The 26,677-nt window shown below is 44.9% G+C and overlaps 1 long non-coding RNA gene and 1 pseudogene across 2 annotated transcripts; both read right to left on the bottom strand.

Annotated features, from left to right (window-relative positions):
- Positions 1-4,605: 4,605 nt before the first annotated feature.
- On the bottom strand, positions 4,606-8,192 carry LOC125552874 (uncharacterized). Of its 2 annotated transcripts, none has more exons than XR_007303819.2 (3): positions 7,722-8,192; positions 5,357-6,960; positions 4,606-5,280 (listed from the first exon to the last, which is right to left on the bottom strand). It is a non-coding gene; the product is annotated as an uncharacterized LOC125552874 (long non-coding RNA). The 2 variants fall into 2 exon arrangements; XR_007303818.2 differs by having other exon boundaries at positions 5,357-6,943.
- Positions 8,193-12,681: 4,489 nt separating this feature from the next.
- Positions 12,682-14,271, bottom strand: LOC147986790 (uncharacterized; annotated as a pseudogene).
- Between the last annotated feature and the right edge of the window lie 12,406 nt (positions 14,272-26,677).

Below are 26,677 nucleotides of genomic sequence, written 5' to 3'. Positions count from 1 at the left end.
TAGCTAGCTAGTGATGTATTCAATATTATATCTATTATTCGAGATGATGTATTCGAGATTATATCTATTATTCGAGACGATGTATTCGAGATTATATCTATTATTCGAGATTATACTAAATTGTTTTATATTTCTTTTGGCATAGTTAAATAAAAGCTATGGCGGACAATACCGACAGAGAGAGAGAACAGACCATGTTCGATATCATACGCGGGCCAGATGATGATCAGAATGAAGAAGATTTTGACGGCTCCGAATTTCTAAACAACACCGGAGAGGGTGATATGATATTCGATCGCGACGACCGAGAATATGAAGTCATGAACTATGACGAAGAACATGTTGATCCTGAAACAACAAACACCGACGAGGTATATATATTTATATAAGCAGGAATCTGGTGATCATCGCATCTTTCAAATGAGTTGAAGATATATTAACGAATCGATCTTTCTTCTTTCAGCCATCCGGATCGAGCAAATCTTCAGGCAAAAGGACGAAACGAGGCCCGAACAAAAAGTTGAAGGAGGGCGTAAAGTACAATATCGAGGCATTCAAACCTAATGGCGAACCATTAGCGCCTAAGAAGATTGCGGACAAGTTCGTTCGTCAGTGCGGAGTTCTTGTGAAGGACCAACTCCCGATCTCCCTTCAAGAATGGAGAAAGCCAGCAAATCCACGTCCAGATGTTACTTTTGTCGACGAGAATCAAAAAAATCTGCTTTGGGATACTCTCATGGAACATTTCACCCTACCAGATAATTTCACAGAAGCAGACGTGCGGAAAGTCAAGGACGCTGCTTTTAGGAAGATGGCGGTTGCATTCAAGAACCACAAGAGAATGACGTGGGAGAAGTACGTCAAGGGAGGAAGGAAGACTCCAGTATTCGAGGGGATACTAGAGAATCAAAGTGCTCATTGGGACGATTTCGTGAAATTCAAGGATTCAGAATTAGCTAAGGAACGGTCGAGAATAAACAAGAAGAATGCCGAAAAAAAGGATAAGTTCCATAAGCTGGGGCCAGGTGGCTACGCGGTGGCAATGCCTAAGTGGGATAAGTCTGAGAAAGGGATGGAGGATGCAGGTGTCACTCCGGTTACTAAGAGCTGGCCCCCCAGGTGCAGGACTTGGTTCTATGCGCATGGGGGGGAGTTGGACCCGAAGACAGGCAATGTTTCGACGAAGGCATGTCTGAACGGAGCCGACGATTCGCTACTTGTTGCAATAGAAGAGGCTCGATCGGGGGTGTTCCAGCCCAACAGAGAGAACGACGAGCTTACGCGTGCCCTGGGAAATCCTGAACACCCGGGAAGAACACGAGGCAAGGGCGCTATTCCGTGGTATGAGGGGTTTTCGGACTGGAACGCCGACTACAGAACCCGTGCGAGAAAGAAGATTGGGGAGGAGAAGAAGAGGAAGATGGAGGAGGAGCAAAGGAAGCTCGACTATGAACGCCTTCAAGGCCTAGAAGCAAGTCAAGCGGAATTGGCAGCTAAATTCCAGCGGCAGCAGGAGCAGATCGACTCACTTAGCCAGCAAAGGGGGTCTCAGCAGCTGCAGCAGCTAGCGGATGATCCAGCATTGGATACCACCGCCCCATCCATGCCGAGAAGCAGCGTGGGTTCCGCCCCGGGCGACGTAGTAGTGCTGGATAGATACCCCGTGGATGACATCACGGAGAACACTAACTGCGAGCTACACTTCAAAATGAAGAACATATCCATGAAGGTGGCGGACGCCGTTGCTTTTTCAAATTCCCCCGAGGCAACTTTCCATTGCAACCCGATTCCAGCGGGCTATGCTCGTGTCTTGGTTGATGAGGTGGTGGACCAATATTCGGGGCTAGAGCTTGACATTCCTGGAGGTGATGAGGAGCACACACTCGGAGATTCCAAACATCGTATCATCCTATGGAGAAAGGATTGCATCATTTTTCGAAGGCCACCGACACCGCGTCACCCGACTCCTCGTCGAAGTCCGCCACCGAGTCAGCAGACTCCCGCTCCTCCAAGTACACCAACGCGTGAGGCCACTCCTCCTCCTCCAAGTCCGGCAAAAGTGTCAAGCCACTCCTCCTCCAAGTCCGACACAGCGTCAGACGTCCACTCCTCCTCCAAGTCCGGCACAACCTCAGGCCACTCCTCCTCCAAGTCCGGCACAGCTTCAGGCCACTCCTCCTCGTCCAACTCAGCCCCGTCAGCCGTCTCCGCCGCCTCAGCAATCGCAGAAGAGACACCCCGCAGCTATGGTGCGTAGCGGTACCAGTCGAGGTCATAGTACAGGAAGTACAGGCGGAGGCAAGCGATATAAATATGGTCCAAACCTCACTACTCCTCTTCCTGTGAGGGCTTACGACAGGACCGAGGAGCAAACCAATGCCATAGTGCGGGCAGAAGTCGACGCCCATTTTGGACCGAAACCGCCACCGCCGCCAAGGGAGAAAGTGCCTGTGGAAGTAGTTGACCACTTCATTCGTATGGCTCAACCACCAGCTCCTAAGCCTGTTGACACAGACTATGAGCGCCACATCAGGAAGTTACATCGACAACGTCTACAGAAGGAGGCGAGATCGAGCTCGAGCAAACAACAAGCAGCTATCGAAAAATGCGGGAAAACCGTTGCCCAGCTGGGAGAACAGGCGGCGCAATCGACCCCCCCCCCCCGCTTGTTGTGCCGCCAACAACACGTCACAGTACGCGCGCCCAATATTATTGTGGCCAAACAGTTTACGTTCCCGAGGTGGGCGATGTGGTAATAACCCAGGAGCATATAATGCAAGCTGAAGAACTCAAGATCACTGTTGGTAACTCCTCGAGATCGAGGACATGCCTGGGATTACAGAGGAGGAAATAAAACGGAAATATGTCCGGGGCCAACCTTTGGTCGAGCCAGAAGATGTCAAGAAGCTCCCAACGAGAATGTATGAATTGCATCAATGGTACATGGACATTATCAAGAGATCCGATCGAGAGTCCCTCATGGTGTATGTCAAGAAGGATCATTACTACCATGAGAAAGCTGTGGCCGTTGAGTATTCTGAACTATTTCAGTTATACAATCAAGACGCACTCGACAAATCTATCGTCAGTTGCTATTGTCTGTAAGTGATCTCTTTCTGTAATTTAAGTCTCAAGCTAGCTGTAGTGATCCTTTTGATCAATCATTACCTGTAATTATCCTCACTATATTCTTTTCTGTGGTATTATGCAGGATGAAGATGTATGAAATGAGAAAAGGTGGACGCTATGGCATTGGGTTCATTGACCCAAACACCGTTAATCAATACACATGGAAAATGAGCAAGTATTATGAAAAGCAGGTAGAGGACAACATGCTAGAATTCTTGAAGTGCCTCAAATACAACGAAGATATACTACTTCCTTACAACTTCGAGTGAGTCACACTTTCTTGTACTACAAATTCTCTGTTTTTGCCTACTAGCTAGCTACATGTTTTTGCTTACATATGCCCGCTCAATTAAGACATGCAAACGTGTGTGCATGCAGATTTCACTGGATCTTGTGTATCATTAAAGTTGACGTCGGAACAGTTGAAATACTGGACTCGCTACTCAAAGCAAATAGTGACTACAACATCTTGTATGGGATAGTCAACAGGTAATTTCAATCATTATTAACTATATATCTCGGCCTATTTAGTTCGTCATTTCATGATATGAACTATTTAATAACCCCTTTATTCATTTTCTTTGTCGGCGGGCAGGGCTTGTGCAAGGTTCATCAGCGTCACGGAAGGCGAATGGAAACCAAAGCTGAAATGGTTTCGATCCAAGGTAAGTAATTAAGTAGTACTAGCTAGCTAGCTAGCTGCCATCTCTTTAATTATCATGCTTGATTAATTATTATCTGATCAAATTAAATTCCATTCTCGTAATAAAGGCCCTGAAGCAGGCGCAGGGGACTAATCTGTGTGCATACTGCGTTTGCGAGAACATTCGCATGATGGCGTCCGAAAGGAGCAGATCTCAAAGACAGGAATGGGTACGCTTGTCAGAACACTATTCACAATTTTTACACCATTATCGATATCTAGTCACACAACTAATACACATGCATATTGATCTCCTTCTTTACAGTTCAAAGAGGTGCGGGACAAGCTCCTAGAAACGGAGCGCGTAGAAGCACTTCAAGAGGAAATAGCGGGATTTTTGCTCGACCAGGTCATAAATCCGAAGGGAGAATACTATTACCCGCTACCGCCCCCATCGAACAGGTCATGAACCACTTACAATCACTACACCATGACAAAAACTTAGGGGTCACCTTATCTGCCGGGAAAACTAGTCAATGGAGGCAAATAAACTGCCGGGAATGCATTTTGCCGGCATTTACAAACTGCCCTTGAAAGTCCTGTCGGGAAAGACCATTCCCGGCAGTTACAAGAAACGCCGGCAGATCCCCTGACCTACATGCCTGAAGCTTTGCCGGCAGTTAGTACTATTCCCGGCACATAGATTTTTGCCGGCAGACTGATATTACAGGGCAGATAGAAGTATTTCCGGCAGTTAATGTGCCCTTAATTAAGTACACCGCCAACACAAAAAAAATCCCATTCAGGTGTGTATACATGGAACATCACACATGTAGAGCTAAAGTTGCATAATATATATCTCAACAATACATCATGTCTTCATACATACATAGGTATACATTTATAGGTTCACAAGTCCAGTACCGCATCACAACATACATAGGTATACACTAGCGGGTGAGTTGCCTTTCAAGAATTTGTGCAAAAATTTGTGCGTTGTCTTTTCAATTTTTTATAGCACATAAGGGAAGAGAAAGAGAGACTTACTAACTATGGAGTATTGTTTTATTTAGGATGATTGTCTTACATAACTTAAGACCTATAGGTACTACAGGTACACTGGCCAGTAGATAGATTTTCTTTCTGCATAGTGATGAAGTGGAAAAGACAAAAGCTAGTTTCCTTTGCGCGTCCCAGGTGGTTTGTTGTTGGTGTAGATGATCTACGTGTTGTTGGAGAAGCGCCATTGACAACGGAGTGGCACCAGATCGGAGAACTGTAGCAGATCTTCTCCAAAATACTTGCAGGGCAAGAGCTTGAAGTTGAACAGGAGAACTGGATGCAGATCTTTCTCCAGGATACTTACAGGGCAAGAGCTTGTATTGCGCATCATCATAGTGAACACGGCGTGGTTGTACTCGTTGATGACACTTTGGAGCAACTCATCCTTTATAGTGACCTGATATCAAAGAAAGCTTTTTCCACCAAAAAATAAATTTCCTTCATACCTGCAGCAAAATACTTATCAACACAAGGGGCTGGCATCACATAAGAAAAGCAAATATGATAAGATCATGAGATTACCTCAGTCAGGAAAAATGCAGAGATCTTTATTCTCTTCATGCTTCTTTGCAACTTCCTTCCTCTGTTGCCGGATCAAAGTAAGGTGATCTGCGGTTACAAAAATGATAGGTAAATTTCATGATTGTCTGCCAGTTAATCAAGCAATGATGGTCCGATACTAAACAAAGATACAAAATGCCTAGCACGGTGGCCATTCGATGAAATATATGATAACCTCATAAATAATCACAGTACAATAAAAATAAAAATGATTTGTTAGATAGAATCATGAAATAGAGGAAAATGTGTTATTTTTCTATTTTTTAGTACTTCGGGAAGGACAAATAGTATAACGTACCAGCAACTTCCTTGAATCTAACATGCTTATGTCATTTCATAATATGGGCTTGCACACAAGAATCAAATGGAAGCATGGTAGGCCGTTTCTTCTATCTAATTATAGTATGGACAAATAGTACAACAACAATTGAACGTGAGCTGGAGCATTTAAGCATATTTATGTACAGCAAGCTAGAACTGATATTTTTTAATAAAAATGACGGTACAGTAAACAGAATTTACAAGCTATACTTGTACAAACGCTCTCTAGAGGCAACACCCAAATAGTTCAGCCCATCGGAAAATGCTCATAATTCTGAAAATGTTACAGACTGAACCTCCCAAGGGACGATGCACGGAATTCAGGGATGGCTGGGGCCTGGGGTGTACGACACTGAGCAGTGAGAATGCACAGAATACAGTTTCAAGTCGCCCATAATAAACCAAGATTAGATATCTCTATACCTAAATATAAAATTTAGATGAGCAAAGAAGATAATTAAATACATGTAGAAGATAGTTATAGGGAAAAATCATAAATGATAGGATGCGTTATCCGTCATACTTGAAGGACACATTGAAGCTTATTCAAAAATTCAAAGACCAGAAAAGCATCAGCTCAATGGAAGTTTTGAAGGATCATTGTACGACCCTATAGACAAGAGATACTAATCTTGAAAAACAACCTGAAGAATGTAGGCTGCATTGAAATCTTTCTATTTCTGAAAAATTAATATCTTCTCTGCAGTTGTATGAGGCATAGAAAAAAATACCTCTGTCCCTAAATATAAGACATTTTTCAGTTCAAATCAAACTGCAAAAACGTCTTATATGTAGGGACGGAGGGAGTACTAAACTATATGAAATTGATAAAACATAGTTTTGAGGACACCATGAGGATTTGCTGCATTTAACTTTATGAAATACAGAGAACTATCAATTAAAGGTAGATCTGAGAGGAAAGTGTTTGGTGTGTACTCAACTGAAGAAAGCAATTGGTGCGATTCCATCAATGTACAAAAATGAATTATGAGAAGCATTAGAAACTGAAGATATCTGGAAAGAAGACGATAAAACCTAACCTGACCAGTCACTAAACCATTTTACTTTGGTGGCGAGCCAAGGAAGCACTCTCTTGATGGTGACCCCCGATCACATCCTCTTCCGCTCCCTGCAAGCAGAAGAATTTTCTTTGCATTCCGTTTTGCACCATATCTGAGCCATCATTCAACATGCATCTGGACAGCTTTGGAGCCAGTAAGGTTTTTCCTACAAAGATAGGAGCGCTAAGTATAAACCTGTTAGGAGAAAAGGTGAATTTATGGCACATGTATTCTAGTCAATTTGTTCGCCCACATGTAAATTTTAGGAGAAAAAGCCAGCTACAGCTATAAACCACAAAATACTAACCAATCTCCACAACTAAGAAAATATTACAATGAATACATGTTACATGCCGCCTGACAAAAGTCCCTATTCAGTCACTTCTATTGGCTCCCTGTATATGCAGAATTGCAAACAAAATATCTGAAAACAACTAGATTTATTATTTGTCCCAAGGCAATGACACCAGAATTAAAAGGGCTCTTTGCAATACAGAAATTCTAAGGAGGACATATGAATTTGATTTTACCAAGAGGGGAAGAGAGACTAAAACAGAACATATTTAGTACATACTAGTTATCATGCAGTAAAACTCATCTGGACCATTCAGTTAGAGAGAATAGCCTCTTCAAATAGTTAGTTGTACTACATATTTATCATGAAGCAAAACTCTCCCTGCTGCTCCCTTCTCCCTCAAACCATTCAAAATAAACTTTATCCCTCATTCAGTTACTATTCGTACTTTCATAGGAAGCAAAACAGAGCCCTCATTCAGTTACTATTCGTACTTCCATAGGAAGCAGAACAGAGCCCTCATTCAGCTAATATTCGTGCATTCATAGGAAGCGGAACAGAGGAACAAATAGGTATAAGAGGGAGCTGCGTACGGACACATGCCAAGGAAATTTAAAGCAGACGAATGGAGAGGTGGTTGGCGTCAGACCTGCAGGCTTGCTCATGATGGCGGGGGCACACCATAAGGAACGAGATTTGAACGGCGGGGAGAGGGCACCGAAGGTCAGGCTCACCTCACCAGCGCAGCCGCCATGGTGAACGAATCTGCTGACGCCAAGGTCGACTGTGTGCTGTGGACGGAGGCGAGATCGCTATGCTGTTCACGGAGGTCGCCTCCGAACTCGTCGTTGACCTCCAGCGGCGGCGTGGATGGGGGATGCGAAGACAACGGCGTGGGTGGGGATGCGGAGGCGATGGCGTGGGCGATTACGGGATTTGTGGGGCGATGCTGGACGGGGCGGTGTGGATGAAAGGATGGGGCGACGGCACTGGGCGGCGGCGTGTGGGTGAGGGATTCGAGGCGACGGCACTGGGAGGCGGCGGTGCTGCTTGTAGCTCGACGACGGTGGGATGGTGAGTGCGGCGGCTGAGGGAAGAAAAGGTGGGGACTGGATGCGGGAAGGGGAAATAAGTTAGGGTTACGTGACGCTTCCAGCGACTTCTTATCGTTTCGTGTCTCCCGCGGCTCCTCGCACGCTTTCTGGGCCGAAATTTTCAGGCCCGCCAACGTGCATACCGGCAATGAATCCGCCCTTGTTTACTTTTCAGGGCAGATGTGCTGACGCAAAAGATGCCGGCAGATAGACTGCCCTTAAAGGTTAACTATTGCCGGCAGATAACACGCCCTACAGTTATTTTCCTGGCAGATAAATCTTTCCCGGCATGTTAGTGACCCGGATTCTTAACCTTTCCCGGCAGTTGATTGCCCCTAAAGTTTTTTGTCGTGGTGTAGTGAATTGTCATCGTGCTCCGAAGACACCAATTAGGCTAATGCCACTGGCTCCGAAGGCAACATGCATATGTAGGAGAAATTGTATATAGCTATACATGTGTGTATGTGTAAATTAATATGGTGGTTTGTGAGACATTGATGATATATATATGATTGGTTCTACTAGAAATTCTATTTATATATATATATATATATATATATATATATATGCATAACGTGTACAATGTGTAGTACCGTAAAATACCAGCAAACGAAAAAGAATTAAAATGGAAAACACAAAATTAAATGAAAAAGAAATCATAAAACCAAAAATCTCCCAAACATTTTAGTACCGGTTGGTGTTACCAACCGGTACTAAAGGGTTCCCAGCCCCTGGAGCTGGCTCGTGCCACGTGGTTTCCGTTAGCACCGGTTCGTGCTGAAACGGTACTAAAGGGGGGGGGGCCTTTAATGCCGAAATGTTAGTGCCGGTTCCGAAACCGGCACTAAAGGGCCTTACGAACCGGTGCTATTGCCCGGTTCTGCACTAGTGGATGCAGTTCGTGTACAAAATGGACAATCTCTTTCGAAGTATCAGGGTTTCATACGAAAACTCGTCTGTTACAAAGGGATTTCATTTTTTTGAATTTATTTCAACTTCAGACTTTTTGTGTGTTTAAAATGCACCATTCAAAGCAACATCATCAATTTTCAACCATTTTTTACTTCATTTGTTATTTTTCATGCATTTACTGATTTTTTTGAGCTATAAGACCCTGAAATTCAAAAGCATTCCAAATGAACTCTGAAAATGTTGAAAGTTGGCATGGTATCATCATTTCACCCACATAGCATGTGCATAAAAGTTGAGAGGGTTACGGCAAAAAGTAGATGCACTTCATGTACAAAATAGACAATCTCTTTCGAAGTATAAGGGTTTCATACGGAAACTCGTCTGTTACAAAGGGATTTCATTTTTTTAAACTTATTTGAACTCCACAAATCTTGTGTGTTCAAAATGCCCCATTCAAAGCCACATCATCAATTTTCAACCCTTTCCGAGTTCATTTGTTATTTTTCATGCATTTACTAATTTTTTTGAGCTGAATGACCCTGAAATTGAAAAGCACTACAAATGAACTCTAAAAAGGTTGAAAGTTGGCATGGTGTCATCATTTCACCCACATAGCATGTACTAAAAAGTTGAGAGGGTTACGACAAAAACTGGATGCACTTCATGTACAAAATGAACAAAATTATAGATTGAAAAATTGTAGTGATTTGAAAACATTACGCGCACTTGAAAAAGTATGCAAACTTGAAAAAAGTACACAGATTTGAAAGAAGTACGTAAATTTCAAAAAAGTTATGCTGATTTGAAAACAGTACACGAACTTCCAAAAAGTACTTGATCTGAAAAAATGTACGCGAATTGGAAAAATATACATGAACTTGAACAAAGTATGCAAATTTCAAGACATTATGTGAAATTAAGTAAAGTAAGCACACTTGAAAACAGTACATGAATTTCAAAAAAACATAGATTTGAAAAAGTGTAGGGATTTGAAAATATTGCGCGCACTTGAGAAAGTATGTGAAATTGAATTAAGTTCACAGATATGAAAGAAGTACGTAAATTTCAAAAAAGTTAGCGGATTTGAAAACAGTACAGGAACTTTCAAAAAGGACTTGATCTGAAAAAATGTACGCGGATTGGAAAAATTTACAGGAACTTGAAAAAGGTATGCAATTTGAAGACATTATGTGAAATTAAGTAAAGTAAGCACGTTTGAAAACAATACACGAATTTAAAAAAACATAGATTTGGAAAAGTGTAGGGATTTTAAAAATATTACGCGCACTTGAAAAAGTATGCGAATTTGAAAGAAGTACACAGATTTGAAAGAAGTACGTAAATTTCAAAAAAGTTATGTGGATTTGAAAACAGTACACGAACTTTCAAAAAGGACTTGATCCAAAAAAATGTATGCGAATTGGAAGAAGTACGTGGATTGGAAAAATTACATGAACTTGAAAAAAGTGCAAATTTGAAGACATTATGGGAAATTAAGTAAAGTAAGCGCATTTGGAAACCAGTACACAAATTTTAAAAAAATCATTGATTTGAAAAGGTGTAGGGGTTTGAAAATATTACACGCGCTTGAAAAAGTATGCGAACTTGAAAAAAGTACACATATTTGAAAGAAGTGTGTAAATTTTAAAAAAGTTCACATATTTGAGAAAAAGTACATGAATTTGAATAAATTACATGAACTTTAAAAAGTATGTGAATTTGAAAAAAGTACACTGATTTCAAATTTTTTTAGGGATTTGAAAACAGTACGTGAATCTGAGTCAGCACTAGTCAAAACCGGGGGTGAGTCAGCATGAAACCTGATCAAAACCGAGACCAGAGACGAACCTTGTCCGGTTCCGGTAACCGGGAAGGTTTCAAAGTTTGGGGACCGGCCTCACATAGCCGTCGCCTCCTCTCCCAAGCTTTGGGTTTCTTTGCCTCCCGCCGGCGCCGCCGCTGCCGCCTGCTCTCCCAAGCTTAGGATATCTCTGCCTTCCACCGGTGCCACCACCGGTCTGCCTCATCTTCAGTGGCCTTAGGGCCATGGGGACGCGGCGGTGGATTCCGGCCCTTGTCGATGGGAGGGCATCGTCTTTAAATGTTACTTTAAGTTTTGGTTTGGTTTGTGTCCTGCTCAAGAAGTTGAGACGACGGTAGCTTCTTGAAGATGGAATAAGATTCTCCTCGCCTAGCCCCCGTTCTGGTGGTGCGTCTAGCATCATCGGTGGACATGTGGAGGTGTGTCTCCGGTGTATCTGTTCATTGTTTGTCTACGTTCGTGTGTCTTCAGGTTGAATCTTTCCAATCTATGCTGCTCTACATCGGCGGTGGTTGTTGTTTTGTTGCAATGGTCATATGCGGCCTTAGCACGACGACTTCTCAACTGTCTACTACAACAAGTTTTGCCCGGCTCTAATGAGGGAGGGGCGATGATGGTGGCGCGCTTTCGACTCGCTTCAGTTCTTGTAGTTGTCGATAGGTGGTCTATGAATCCAAATGTAATTATTATTGTTTTTTATGTTTGTTGTACTCTAATGATTGAAGATGAATGGATCGAAAGTTTTCAAAAAAAGTTAGTGGATCAAATTTAGACTTCGACAAAAATTAAGGACCAAAAGTACATAGGGAATTACAACAGTTCAGTTATTCAGGTCAGACACACACACCAGGACGATATAGTGATTATAATCTTGTCAACAAACAGTGATACCGTCAAACCGGAGAGACTGCAACTTTTCTAGATTTCCTACTAGGTGAAAATCGTACACTAATAGACAAGCCAATCCTCGGTCGCTTCGGTGATCGGTTGTCACCATGGACGCCGCTGCCGGATCCATCCCCAACGTCGCTCATGGATTCGGCGTAGCTACCTGGCTGGCTGGCTCAGAGCAAGCCTCACCACCGGCGAAGCTTCCAATTTCTGGATCTTAGTTGTTGGAGCTGATCGCCAGCTCCTCTTCTTCTTCCTCTAGCTATCTCTCAAAGCTCACGGAAGAACAAAAGAACACAGATATTTGGTGGCTGCTGTATCACACAGCCGACCCTTTTCTCTTCTCTGTATTTCTCTTCTGAAAGCAAATATGCATACAAGTGATTAAGTAGACTCACGCTCACATAGCCAGGCTACACACTCACCCACTAACTGCATGCACGCACCCACACACACCACTAACTAATGACTTGATCTTCTCCTAGAATCACTCTAGAAACCACACGACCCGGCCACTCATGCAGCAGCAGCTAACAACCTCGGACATGCATACACAGCAGCCTCTCGCCACTGTTCGGCATCTCGCCATGCGCCATATCTCACGGCACCTCGCATCTCACCTCTTGCATGTTCTCCAAGGCTTCACCTGCTACAACTACCTATATGCATGGACAAGCAAACTAATATGCAGATACATGTGAATCAAGATTAAAAAAACTAATAATCACCCCCCTAATCTTGATTCCCAATTATTCATGGAGCTTCGAAGGAGAGCTGGCTCGTCGTCGACGTACTGTCCCAGCAGCGCCTTCTCGTCCTCGTTCTCCTTCTTCTTCTCGGGACACTCCCAAGCGAAGTGACCAAGTTTGCGGCAATTGTAACACTGTACCTCACTTTTGTCTCTGCGCCCTCCACCGCGTCCACGGCCACGACCCCGTCCTCGCGACGAGTCGTGTCCTCTTGCCATGAGGAGCTGCTCTTCTTCGCGTCCCGTCTCGCGCCCCTTGACGAGTTCCTCGTGTGCCTTGAGTGAACCAATGGCCTCCTCCATGGCCATCTTGTTGGTGTCGCCGAACAACGCAATTGACGACGCAACATGGATGAACTTGTTGGAGACGGCTCGGAGCAGCTTCTTCACGACGTACTTCTCCTCCATCGCATCACCAAGCTCACGGATGCGCCCCACGAGCGTCGTGAACCTCGCCGCGAAGTCATCCACGGACTCCGCATCACCCATCTTGAGGCCGTCAAACTCCGAGCGCAAGGACTGAATCCTCGCCTCTCGGACGCGCTCGACGCCCACGTGCATGGAGCGTAGTGCCGCCCACACATCGGCGGCGGTCTCCTTCTCCGCAACTCGCAGCAACGTTGTGTCGTCGATCGACTGGGAGATGATCGTCATGGCCATCTCCTCCTTACCCTTGTCGACCTCCGTGGACGACGCCTCGCGATCAACGGCAGCCCATGCGCCGTTGGCACGCAGGAGGTACTTCATCCTCATCGCCCACGCCGCGTAGTTCGTCCTCGTGAGCAGTGGGAACGGGAGTTTCCCCGCCGCCGCCGTCGCGGCAGCCGCCATCACAGCCGAGTCGCTCGGCACCAATGCTCCACTTGCTGAAGAGTCACGCGGCATCGTCTTCGTCATCACCTAGCTCCGATACCAATTGTTGGAGCTGATCGCCAGCTCCTCTTCTTCTTCCTCTAGCTACCTCTCAAAGCTCACGGAAGAACAAAAGAACACAGATATTTGGTGGCCGCTGTATCACACAGCCGACCCTTTTCTCTTCTCTGTATTTCTCTTCTGAAAGCAAATATGCATACAAGTGCTTAAGTAGACTCACGCTCACGTAGCCCGGCCACACACTCGCCCACTAACTGCATGCACGCACCCACGCACACCACTAACTAATGACTTGATCTTCTCCTAGAATCACTCTAGGAACCACACGACCCGGCCACTCATGCAGCAGCAGCTAACAACCTCGGACATGCATACACAGCAGCCTCTCGCCACTGTTCGGTATCTCGCCATGCGCCATATCTCACGGCGCCTCGCATCTCACCTCTTGCATGTTCTCCAAGGCTTCACCTGCTACAACTACCTATATGCATGGACAAGCAAACTAATATGCAGATACATGTGAATCAAGATTAAAAAAGCTAACATTAGTCTCCTACTTCATTCAGCGCCGAAGAACGGACTGAACTTCAGTCTCGTCTTCGTAAGCTTCATCTGCCAGCGCATGCCCCGTCAGCTCTTCCGTCCACGGAATTCGGCAAGCAAGCACTGGCTATTATCGATCTGTACTTTTGTGTGACACATCTGCAAGCTACAACGAAACACAAACATGAGCGGCACGTACCTGGAGCAGTGAACGTCGCTGCTGCAAAACCGCATGAGCGGGAGCGCCGCCATCACCGGCATGAACTTCAGAACCACATTCTGAACGTGGCTGCCTTGATCAGCGCCGACAGCAAGGGCTTCGAGCACGGTCGCCAATCGTTAGGCACCGCCAGAGGCATCTTGTACCAACCGAACATATGCACGGTGTACCATCAAGCCGTCATCATATCAGACGACGAAGTCACCGTACGAAACTGTTGGACGCTACGTACCTTTTCTCCCTCTCTTCGATCGCATTCAATCCACGCACCAACGTGTCCTTGTCCGATTTGTACGCGTAGCATGAGCAGATGAGCCCGTCCGCTCTATCAGCAAACCCGAAGATTGCCAATTTTTTTTCTAGAGTTGGAGTTGATTCGATCAAAGAATCATGCTACTTCCAAGCATAGCCTTTGTCATAAACAAATTACCCTATGCTCCAAATGGCTCTACCAAGGATCCCACAATTTTCCCGAAACCATGTTTCTCAGAAAAGGCTGGATTCCCTATTCCCATTTTTCATCCAAATTCCATTGATGTGCAAAAGCACGAGGTGATGCGAACAAGTTGGCAGATGCATTGCTTTGCCTAAGAGCTTATCAGTGTCAATATCACTAGCTATCTAGATGCCTCCTCTCTTAAACCAAGGCATACTCTACCGACGAATGGAGTGAGAATGAACACCCAAATTTGGCCGGCACAGTCGTAGTGTCCCTGTCAGTTTGTGGTGCTATCCCAGAGGGCGTCAAATAAGTAGTGCATGTTGACACTGCCGTCAAGAACCATGAGCCACGGCTGGACGTGTCAAGGGCCGGAGGCGAATGATTTTGGCATGATCTATGTCTCGCGTATTGCAAGATGGTAGTTTTTCTTACCTCTGGAGCGAGTGCTAGCATTTGTCCCGGTTCGTAAGGTCCATTTATTCTAATTGGGAAACTGGGACTAAAGGGTCGATACTTAAGCCCTATACCTTTAGTCTTGGTTCTTACACCAACCGGGACAGCTGGGTCTCTACGTGACCGCTGCAGCGAGCCCAGGCAGAAGGGCCTTTACTCCCGGTTGGTAGCATCAATCGGGATCAAAAAACATTTACGCGTCAGCAGCTGGCAGAAGCTGAGGTTTTGGTTTTTTGAAGGGGGTGGGTTTTGTAGGGTTAATTTAGGTGTTTCATATATTGTGTTAGCTAGCTAATAAATAGAGAGCAATGTCCTCTCTTATCTCCAGGATTGGTCGACGCTATGTACTATACGTATAGAGAAGACTCGACACGCTAGCTAGTAAGCAAATAAAGAAAACCATTAAGTACAGAAGATCGTCATGAACATATGCATACAAAGAGAAGTGATATCGACCTCTCCTTCCCCGAGAGATTGGTCGAACAACAAGTTTTCATATATTTATCCGACGCTACTGGCTACATATATACAATATAAGTTCTCTTACAATATAATCCCCTAATTATATATGAACTCAGGGTCCACATGGCATTCTCCGTCTTTATTGATCACGTGGTCAAGAAAAAATGCCGCCAATTCCTCTTGAATTGCTCGCATTCGATCTGGTGCTAGGAGTTCATCCCGCATCTGAAACATCTAATTTGAAGAAGGGGGTCAATACATATATATGAATGAATGAAACTCAACACAAATGATGGTAATAAAATAAAATTGTGAATATTTTTTCTTACGCACTTCATATTGTTTTTTAGAGTAGCCCCGCTCACAGATCATGTGGCGGATGAACTCGCAAACATAATATCCACAGTAATGATTCCCGGCTTCCTGCCACAACCACTTTATAAGAAATAGAGGTCAATCAAACTGATAAGTAAGAACGCTAAATGGTATTGATGAAACTAGCGCTTGAATCACTAGGAGATGCGCGGAACTAGTTAGTAGTACTTACTTTCGGGTGTGTAAATCGTAGCTTCCCCGGCAGTCTCGGAGCTTTTGCGGTGAATTTTTTCCAAACCCTTCCAGATAAAGAAAACAATTACTTGATATCAGGAAGTGAACAAAGTTGCCGATATGGTGCGATAATGATCGATTTAACTTACTTCTCGAGCATTTCAGTCATGTCCGCATACTCCTGAGGATCTTTTCGTCTCGAGTCTAAGACGGTTATTAGTCCCTGCTCAAGATTAATCTCTCGGAGAATATATTGGAACCTGCACACGCATGCATAACTCATCAATTACATTACTATAACCTCAACTAATAAGGGAAACCGAATATGCACAAGACAGTAACACTCACTTGAAGTTGTAAGGAAAGAGTATTATATCTTTTTCTTTTGATTTATTACCAACGATCGTAGCAAGTTGGCCTCGGTATCTTTGGCATGAAATTCAACCGTAAATGCATCTATGAGATTTGTGTTAATGAACCCAATATCACCGATTTGTCTTTTCTTCAATTCTGCAATCTTTAATCTGCATAATATAGTGAGGATAATTATATATACATGCAATGAAAGAGCTGAGCTATATATAGAGACTTAATGACAGAAGTAGTACTTACAGACAGTAGCAAGTGGCCGTTAATTTATCGAGGGCCTTTTGATTGAAAAACTAGAAGAATTCCTCAGATGGAACAGACAACAGATCAATTCCAACGAAGTAATGCTCCTCTTTAACTCTCAACGTCAAAGTATCCTTCCCCCCAGATTCTCTACAGGTTTTCATGTACCAATCATGGAATCTTCGCATCATCGTTGTTAGAGATCTTTCATGTTTGATGAGAGGCTTCCCGTAATGGTATTTGTGTTCGTCCACTTCCAGTGCATCATAATGTACATCGCCGGGCAGGTAATCTTCAAGATAGGTACCTGGCAAAATCCCCGGATGATTAGCGACAATATCGCTAGACACCTTGAGCGGGGGGGGGGGGGGCACGATTGGTTCGCTTGTTCGCCGAGCTGGGAAATTTTTTCCCAGCTCGTTGTTCTACTAAGCTTTGATCACTGATAGTACTTGCCGACCGCTTTGCTTCGAAATATGACCTTTATATTATGCGATCATAGTTGGATTGCGGCGGAGAAGGTGGTGGTCGCTTCAGGGCATCGATAGTGCGCTTCGCTTTCATCGGATATATCTTCTCGTCTGGAGGTGGATGTTTCTTTCCATTCACCGCTTCAAAGAAGTCCCTCACTTTGGTTTCCACGATCTTCTTGTTTTCCTCCACGGTCCTCTCGTATGGTAACTTCTCTAGAGGCTTGAGAGATGGACCGAATCTGTATTACCTCCCGCCACTGGCTATACTGCTAGACGCCGGAGCAGACGGAGCGGCTGCGGCTGTCTTCTTTCCATGCTTAAGAGGCGGAGGAGAAGGACTATGACACGCCGGAGCAGCCGGAGCGGCGACGGGTCTCTTCCGCCCTTGCTGACGAGGCGGAGAAGGAGGGGGCTGGCTGCTTGGGCACGCCGGCGCAGGCGGAGAAGGAGGCGGAGTGCCACCAGGTGCCAAGAGGCGGAGTGCCCTGATCACTCGCCGGAGGAGGAGGCGGAGTGCCCTGACTCGCCGGAGGAGGAGGAGGAGGAGGCGGAGGCGTCCAGTTCGGAAGGTTGATGAGCTCCTTTCGCCATAGCATGGAGTCTTCAGAGCAGAACCCAGCCGAGTCTCCCTTTCACCGGTAGGGTGGTCAAGCTCAAGGTCCTCAAATACCTCCGTTATTTTGTCCACCGTCACCCTAGCATATCCTTATAGAATCGGACGGCAGTGAAAAGTTGTGCCGGGTTCAGGAGGTCGAACAGAGCCGACAGCCGCCTTGACTTTGAATTGCTGCCATTGCGTCATAAGGTGGCAATGTTGAGACTCCGTGATAGCATCCACGGGGTAGCTAGCAAGAGCCGTCAAGACAGGCTCCTGAAGCAGCTTGGTGGAAGCCATGCTGCTTCTCCGCTGAGATGGCGGGGTAGCTTCGGCAGGTCGCTTGTTGCGAACTGCTTCTCGCTCCTCTAGCGCTTGTACCCTTGCGTGCAGCTTCTGTGGTTAGGTCTGCTCCACTTTCTCCCTTCCTCTCCTGGCATTTGTAACCGCCTGCGTTCGGAAACCCAGCCTTCCACGGAACGGAGCCTGGTGTGCCTCGTGTCCGTCCAAGGTGCTCAGGATTCCCGAGGGCCATTGTGAGCTCATCGTTCTCTCTGTCAGGAACGAATGTCCCTTCCTGCGTTGCGGCGATATAGTCCTGAAGCTTCGTAACGGGTATTCGCAGTTGCTCGTTCGTCCAAACGCACTTCCCTGTTACAGGGTCCAAGGTTCCGCCAACCCCGAAGAACCAAGTCCGGCAACGGTCTGGCCAGTTCAGTGTCTCTGGTTCGACCCCTTTATCAAGAAGGTTATTCTCAGCCTTGGCCCACAATGGCCGGGCTTTGAGGTAGCCACCTGACCCCGTGCGATGGTGATGCTCCTTCGCAGCATTTTTTTGTTTGTCGCTCACATCTTCTTACTCTTGTCCGATGTCTTGTGGGCCAGAAATGCGTCCCAGTGATCTCTGATCTTCTCAAACCGGTCAGTGAATTCTGGAGTCTTGTCTTTGTCGACAAACTTTGTTTTCAAATCAGTCTTCCACCTCCTGAATAGATCCTCCATCTTCTTAAGAGCATGAGCCTTGACCAATGGCTCTATAACTGGCTTCTCCGGATCCTCCTCTGGTGGAAGGGTGAAATTTTCCTTCAGCTCGTCCCAAAGATCATCTTTCTGCCTATCATTGACATAAGACACCTCAGGGTCTTCCTCCTTAGGCTTATACCATTGGTGGATGCTGATCGGGATGATGTCCCTAACAAGAACCCCGCACTGAGCAGAAAATGCTTCCTTGGTCCGGATGGGTGCAATCGGTTGGCCATGGCGCGCGATTTCTGTGATCGTGAACCTTTCAACCTGGCGCAACCTTTTCTTAGGGCCTCGTCTCGTTACCGAAGTTTGGCTCGATCCGGAGGGCTAGAAAAGAAGAAAGAAGAGTTAATATATGTACATACCAAAACAATTAATGCATCAATTAGCTAGTCAGCACAGGCTTAATTAATATATATACCTTGCCGGTCTTTGCAATAGCTCCCTCCATCATTCGGTCACCGGAGCCGTCGTCACGGTTTCCTTCTTCCACCGGCATTCGGTCACCGGAGCCATCATAATCATGTCCCTCCTCCTCCATTGTTCGATCACCGTAGCCTGCTTCTTCACCCTGTCCTTCCAGACCATCGCTGTCGTTAAGATACGACATGACATCAGCTCCGCCTGCGATTATGTCCCCCAACACCTCTTCTGCTGCCTCGTCTCGTTCGTGCTCCATTGTTTCTGCGAATATTATAACATGGCAATTATTATAAAAACATGACAATAGGTGGATATATTAGTGGCAAACATAAACCTAGCTACCTAATCACAACAAATCATATTAGTGGCCTCGACGCTTCTCTAGGGTTTGGGGTGGCTTCGGGAACGCTTATAGGGTTCGGGGTGGCCTCGACGACAACGCTCTTTTAACTTGGTAACTTTGGGTGGCCTAGGCACCGCTTCTAGGGTTTGGGCCGGACCGCCTCTCTCATGATTGTCCGACGTCCGGACCGACAAGGGATTTAAAAAATGGCGCCATTCTGGATGTGCAGAAAATTTTCTAGTGTCAAAGGATTCAACAAAACCATCTCTTCATCATTAGGCGAAAGTAACAGGCACATGGTGGTACAAAGTTCTCCAAAGTTGTTCTGGAACGGAGTCCCCGATAGGATAATTCATACAAAAAGACGAAATATCCTATCCGGGACTTCGTTCCAGAATAACTTTGGAGAGCTTCGTACCATCATGCCCCGGTTACTTCCGACTAATGATGAAGCCATGGATTTCTTCAATACTTTGACTCTAGGCAACCTGTCGACCCCTCGACGATCCTCGACCCTCGACCGCTCGGCGATCCATGACCCTCTACCCTAGTTCCCGACCCTCCACCCCTCATGTCACATTTGTCTAGTGTCAAAGGATTGAACAAAACCATGTCTTCATCATTAGGCGAAAGTAACATGCGCATGATGGTACGAAGCTCTTCAAAGTTGTTCTGGAACGGAGTCCGGGATAGGATAATTCGCTTTTTGGTACAAAGTTCAGCAAGAGCCTTTCGAATATCGCTATTTGGACGGCATTTGCTGAAATTTGTACCAAAAGGCAGATCATCTTATCCGGGACTCCGTTCTAGAACAACTTTGGAGAACTTCGTACCAACATGCCCCGGTTACTTCCGGCTAATGATGAAGGCATGTATTTCTTCAATACTTTGACACTAGGCAACCTCTCGACCCCTCGGCGATCATCGGCCCCTTGACGACCCTCGACGACCCTCGACTCCTTGACCCTCAAACCCTCGGCCCTCTACCCTAGCTAGTTCCCGACCCTGCCCCCTCGAACCCTCGTCGACCCCCTCCCCTTCCCCCTCATGTCGAAGTTATCAAGGAGGGGGTATATCGCCCCCCTCATGTCAAAGTTATCGGGGAGGGGGTATATCGACAACGACATACCCGACAAAAAATAAGAAGACGAAGAAGGAAAAAAAGAGGAGAAGAAGAAAGGAATAGAGGAGAAGATCAAAGAAAAAAAGAAGAAACAAAATAAGAACCCTTTCTATTTTTTATTCTTCTCCCTTGTTCCTTTCTTCTTCTCCTCTTTTTCTTCTTCTTTTTTCCTCTTCTACCTCTCCTGTTCTTCTCCTTCTTCCTATACTTATTTTCATGTTTCATCTCCTGCTTTTTCTTCTTCTTCCTTCTTCTTTCTTCCTCTTTTCTTCCTTTTCCTTATTTTACTTTTTCTTATCCACTAACCTAAAATGCACTAACCTAAAATCCATATCTACTAATTAACAACCTAAATAAAAAATGTAATACATATATGAAAAAGCCATCATATGAAAAAAAACATCATATGCACAAAAAAATCATATGAAAAAACAACATATCAACATCATCACATATATGAAAAACAACATCGAAAGGCTGCCGGACCGTGGGGTGGCGCGGCGACGGCATCGAGGCAGCGGTGGCGCGGGGCGGTGATGGCGTCGGGGCGACACAGGGCAGCGACGTCGTCGGGGCGACGCGGGGCAGTGACGGTGTCTGGGCGGCGCGGGGAGGTGACGGGGTAGGGTGTGGCGACGGGGCGGCGACGGGGCAGGGCGCGGTGACGGGGGCGACGACGACGACAGCGCGGGCGGCGACGGGGGCAGCGACGGCGACGGAGCGGGGCGCGGGCGGCGACGGCGGTGGCGTCGGGCAGCCTGGCGGCGTCGATGAGTTCGGCGTCGTCGGCGGGGCAAATGGTCGATGAAACTGAAAATTGTCACAAGTCCTACTTATACACATGAAGCATTGGTCCCGGTTCGTTCCACGAACCGGTACCAATGCCCCCCCTTTAGTCCCGGTTGGTGCCACCAACCGAGACCAAATGTCTCTTTTCAGCAGTTGAAATGGCGGGAAGCAGAGACCTTTGGTCCCGGTTGGTGGCACCAACCGGGACTAAAGGGGGGCATTGGTACCGGAACCGGTACCAATGCCCCCCTTTAGTCCCGGTTGGTGCCACCAACCGGGACCAAAGGCCTTGTGCTTACCAATGCCGCCCTTTAGTCCCGGTTGGTGCCACCAACCGGGACCAAAGGCCTTGTGCTGCCCGCGTCAAAAGTTTAGTCCCACCTCGCTTGCTGACGTAGCTCGAGACTGGTTTATAAGCGCTGATGCGCCCACCCTATCGATCTCCACTCAATTGCAGGCTTTCGGGCCTAACCTGTGTGCCTATGGGCCTATTGGGCCTGTTGGGTTTCTAGCCGTATTCAGGCCGTGCTCGCCGAGTAGGTGGCACTCTTTTTGTTGCTTTATTTATTTTATTTTCTTTCCACTTACAACAAAATACTTACTGTTTCTATTTTATTTTATTTTGTTTCTACTTATTTATTAAAGTTTATTTTGTTTCTACTTATTTATTTTATTTTGTTTTCTAATTATTTATTTTATTTGTCCACTTATTTATTTTATTTTGTTTCTACTTATTTATTTTATTTTCTTTTTACTTATAATGTTTTGAACAGAAAATAGTTTGATAATTTTAGTTGCATAAATTTTATATAATTTTAGTTTAAAAATATAGAGGTTTATAAAAGCTTTTTAGTTGATTCCTTTTGCTATAAGAGTTTTATAAAAGTTTTTTAGTTGATTTTCTTTTTGCAATTGAAAAATATTATAGTTTTGTTTTAGTTGATAATAACATAATATTTTAATTCATTATTTTTAGTTCATTCTTTTAGCTATTAGTTCATATTTTTTTGCTATTAGTTCATTTCTTTTTTATATTAGTTCATTCTTTGAGCTAAATGACTCTGAAATTGAAAAGCACTACAAATGAACTCTGAAAAGGTTGAAAGTTGGCATGGTATCATCATTTCACCCACATAGCATGTGCTAGAAAGTTGAGAAGGTTACGAGAAAAAATGGATGCACTTCGTGTACAAAATTGACAATCTCTTTCAAAGTATCAAAGTTTCGGACGAAAACTAATCTATTACAAAGGGATTTCATTTATTTGAACTCCAGACTTTTTGTGTGTTAAAAATGCACCGTTCAAGGCCACATCATCAATTTTCCACCCTTTGTGACTTCATTTGTTATTTTTCATGCATTTACTGATTTTTGAGCTAAATGACCCTGAAATTGAAAAACACTACAAATGAACTCTGAAAAGGTTGAAAGTTGGCATGGTATCATCATTTCATACAAATAGCATGTGCTAAAAAGTTGAGAGGGTTACAACAAAAACTGGATGCACTTCGTGTACCAAACGGACAATCTCTTTCGAAGTATCAGGGTTTCATACGGAAACTCGTCTGTTACATGAATATTCTAGATCAAAGGCATCATCATAATAGTCGTGGAGAGAAAGTCTTCACTTTTTCTTTGCTTCTGTCCTTTGCTTATTGCGCCATAACCATGGATAATCTTCATCGTTTAACAGGGTGCTTGGGTCAACCTTGACATTGAAGGGAGGAATTTATGAAACTTTTCATAATCTTCGGACATGTCCGTCTTGCCCTCCACTCCCGCGATGTCTCTTTTTCCTGAAAGAACTATGTGGCGCTTTGGCTCATCGTATGATGTGTTCGCTTCCTTATCTTTTCTTCTTCTCAGTTTGGTAGACATGTCCTTCACATAGAAAACTTGCGCCACATCATTGGCTAGGACGAACGGTTCGTCTGTGTACCCAAGATTGTTCAGATCCACTGTTTTCATTCGGTACTATGGGTCTACCTGTACCCCGCCTCCTGACAGATTGACCCATTTGCACTTAAACAAAGGGACCTTAAAATCATATCCGTAGTCAAGTTCCCATATGTCCACTATGTAACCATAATATGTGTCATTTCCCCTCTTGGTTACTACATCAAAGCGGACACCGCTGTTTTGGTTGGTGCTCTTTTGATCTTGGGCGATCGTGTAAAATGTATTCCCATTTATCTCGTATCATTTGTAAGTCAATATAGTCGAAGATGGTCTCCTGGACAACGAGTACAGCTCATCACAAACAGTGTTGTCACCTTTGAGATGTGTTTCCAACCAACTGCCGAAAGTCCTGATGTGTTCACATGTAATCCAGTCGTCACACTACTCCGGGTGTTTGGAGCGCAGACCGTTCTTGTGTTCATCGACATATGGGGTCACTAAGGTAGAGTTCTATACAACTATGTGGTGTGCTTGAGACCAAGAATGCCCGTCCCTGCATATTATTGAGTCCCCTCCAAGCGTGCCTTTTCTAGTCAGTCTCCCCTCATACCGCGATTTAAGGAGACCAATCTTATTAAGGCCAGGAATGAAGTCAACACAAAATCCAATGACATCCTCTGTTTGATGGCCCATGGAGATGCTTCCTTCTGGCCTAGCGCGGTTACGGACATATTTCTTTAGGGCTCCCATGAACCTCTCAAAGGGGAACATATTGTGTAGAAATATGGGGCCCAGAATGGCAATCTCGTCGACTAGATGAACTAGGACGTGCGTCATGATATTGAAGAAGGATGGTGGGAACACCAGCTTGAAACTGACAATACATTGCGCCACATCACTCCTTAGCCTTGGTATGATTTCTGGATCGATTACCTTCTGAGAGATTGCATTGAGGAATGCACATAGCTTCAAAATGGCTAATCGAACGTTTTCTGGTCGAAACCCCCTCAATGCAATCGAAAGCAGTTGCGTCATAATCACGTGGCAGTCATGAGACTTTAGGTTCTGGAACTTTTTCTCTGGCATATTTATTATTTCCTTTATATTCGACGGGAAGCCGGACGGGACCTTCATACTAAGCATGCATTCAAAGAAGACTTCCTTCTCTTCTTTGGTAAGAGCGTAGCTGGCAGGACCTTCATACTGCTTTGGAGGCATGCCATCTTTTTCGTGCAAACGTTGCAGGTCCTCCCATGCCTTCGGTGTATCTTTTGTCTTCCCATACATGCCCAAGAAGCCTAGAAGGTTCACGCAAAGGTTCTTCGTCATGTGCATCACATCGATTGAAGAGCGGACCTCTAGGTCTTTCCAGTCATTAGGGCATGCATGTATCTTCTGCACCTCCAATCCTAGAGGGCATATGACCTTCTTTGTTGCGTATGTACCGTCGGACAATTCGTTATCCTTTGGAAGCTTCTTCTTCAATATTTTCAGTAGTTTCTCAAATCCTTTGTCAGGCACAACATTGTCTGCCTTCCACTGTAGCAATTCCAGTACGGTACTGAGATTTGTGTTGCCATCTTTGCAATTGGGGTACAACCCTTTTTGTGATCATCTAACATGAAATCGAACTTCAGCTTCTTCTTTTCACTTTCGCACTGTGTCCTTGCATCAACAATGACCCGGCGGAGATCATCATCGGGCACAATATCGTCTAGTTTCTCTTGATCTTCAGCAGCTTCCCCCGTTGCAGTATCACCACTAGTAGAAAAAGGGCCATTTGTCCCGGTTGGGGAACCAGGACTAAAGGGCCGTTACTAATGCCCTTGGCCTTTAGTCCCGGTTCTTATACGAACCGGGACAGATGGGCCTCCACATTGCCGCTGTTGCAAGCCCAGGAAGGAGGGCCTTTAGTGCCGGTTGGTGGCACCAACCGGCAACAATAGGCATCCACGCGTCAGCTGTTCGGGGGCTAGGGTTTTTGTTTTTTCTGAAAGGGGGTGGATTTGGGGGTTTTGTATGGTTAATTAAGGTGTTTCATATATTGTGTTAGGTAGCTAATTAATTAATAGAGAGAAGTCTCCTCTCTTATCTCCGTGCTTGGTCGACGCTACATACTATACGTATAGAGAGGCCCTCGACACGCTAGCTAGTAAGAAAATGAAGGAAACCATTAAGTACAGAAGTTCGTCATGCATACCGAGAGAAGTGATCGACCTCTCTATCTATGAGATATTGGTCGAACAACAAGTTTTCGTATTATCTATCCAACGCTACTGGCTACATACATATACAGTATGTAAGATCTGTTACAATCCCCTAGCATCTGAAATCAAGTTCCACATGGTATTCTCTAGCTTTATTGATGACACATGGTGAAAAAAGAATCCCGCTAATTCCTCTTGAATTGCATTCATGCGATCTTCTGGTAGGAGTTCATTCCGCATCTCCCACATCTAATTTGAAGAAGGGGGTTAATACATATATATGAATGAAACTCAACAGAAATGATGGTGTAATAAAATGAAATTTTGAATATTATTGCTTACGCACATCAAATTGTCTTTTAGAGTAGCCCCTCTTATCTTTGCAAGTCGCATTGTATATGAACTCGCACATGTAGTATCCACAGAAATCATTCCCTCGTTCTTGCCACAAGCACTTTACGAGAAATAGAGGTCAATCAAACTGATAATGAAGCATTATAAATGGCATTGATGAAAGTAGCTAGAATCAACGTGATCGAGATGCGTGAAACTAGCTAGCTAGTACTACTTACTTTCGGGTATGTCCATCGCAGCTCCCCCAGCAGTCCCGGAGCTTGTGCGGTGAATACTTTCCAAACCCTACGAGACAAAGAAAGCAATTACTTGATATCAGGAAATGAACAAAAAGTTGCCGATATGGTGCGATAATGATCGATTGAACTTACTTCTCGAGCATTTTAGTCATGTTCGCATAGGTCTCGGGAGATTTTCGTCTCGAGTCTAAGACGGTTACTAGTCCCTGCTCAAGCTTAATCTCCAGGAGAATATAGTGGAAGCTGCGCACACATGCATAACTCATCAATTACATTACTATAACCTCGCTCGAGTAATAAGGGAAACCAAATATGCACAAGACAGTAACACTCACTCGAAGTTGTAAGGAAAGAGTAGTTTATCTTTTTTTGATTTACTATCAATGATTTGAGCAAGTTGGCCTCAGCATCATCGGCGTTCTTTTCAACCTCAAATTTATCTATGAGATTTGTGTTCATGAACCCAATATCATACATTTCGGCTTTTCTGCACTCGACGATCTTCAATCTGCA

Source organism: Triticum urartu, chromosome 2A (assembly GCF_056163025.1).
Source record: "Triticum urartu cultivar PI428250 chromosome 2A, HENAU_Tu73, whole genome shotgun sequence".
Lineage (NCBI taxonomy): Eukaryota > Viridiplantae > Streptophyta > Magnoliopsida > Poales > Poaceae > Triticum > Triticum urartu.
This window is presented reverse-complemented; position numbering and strand designations above follow the sequence as displayed.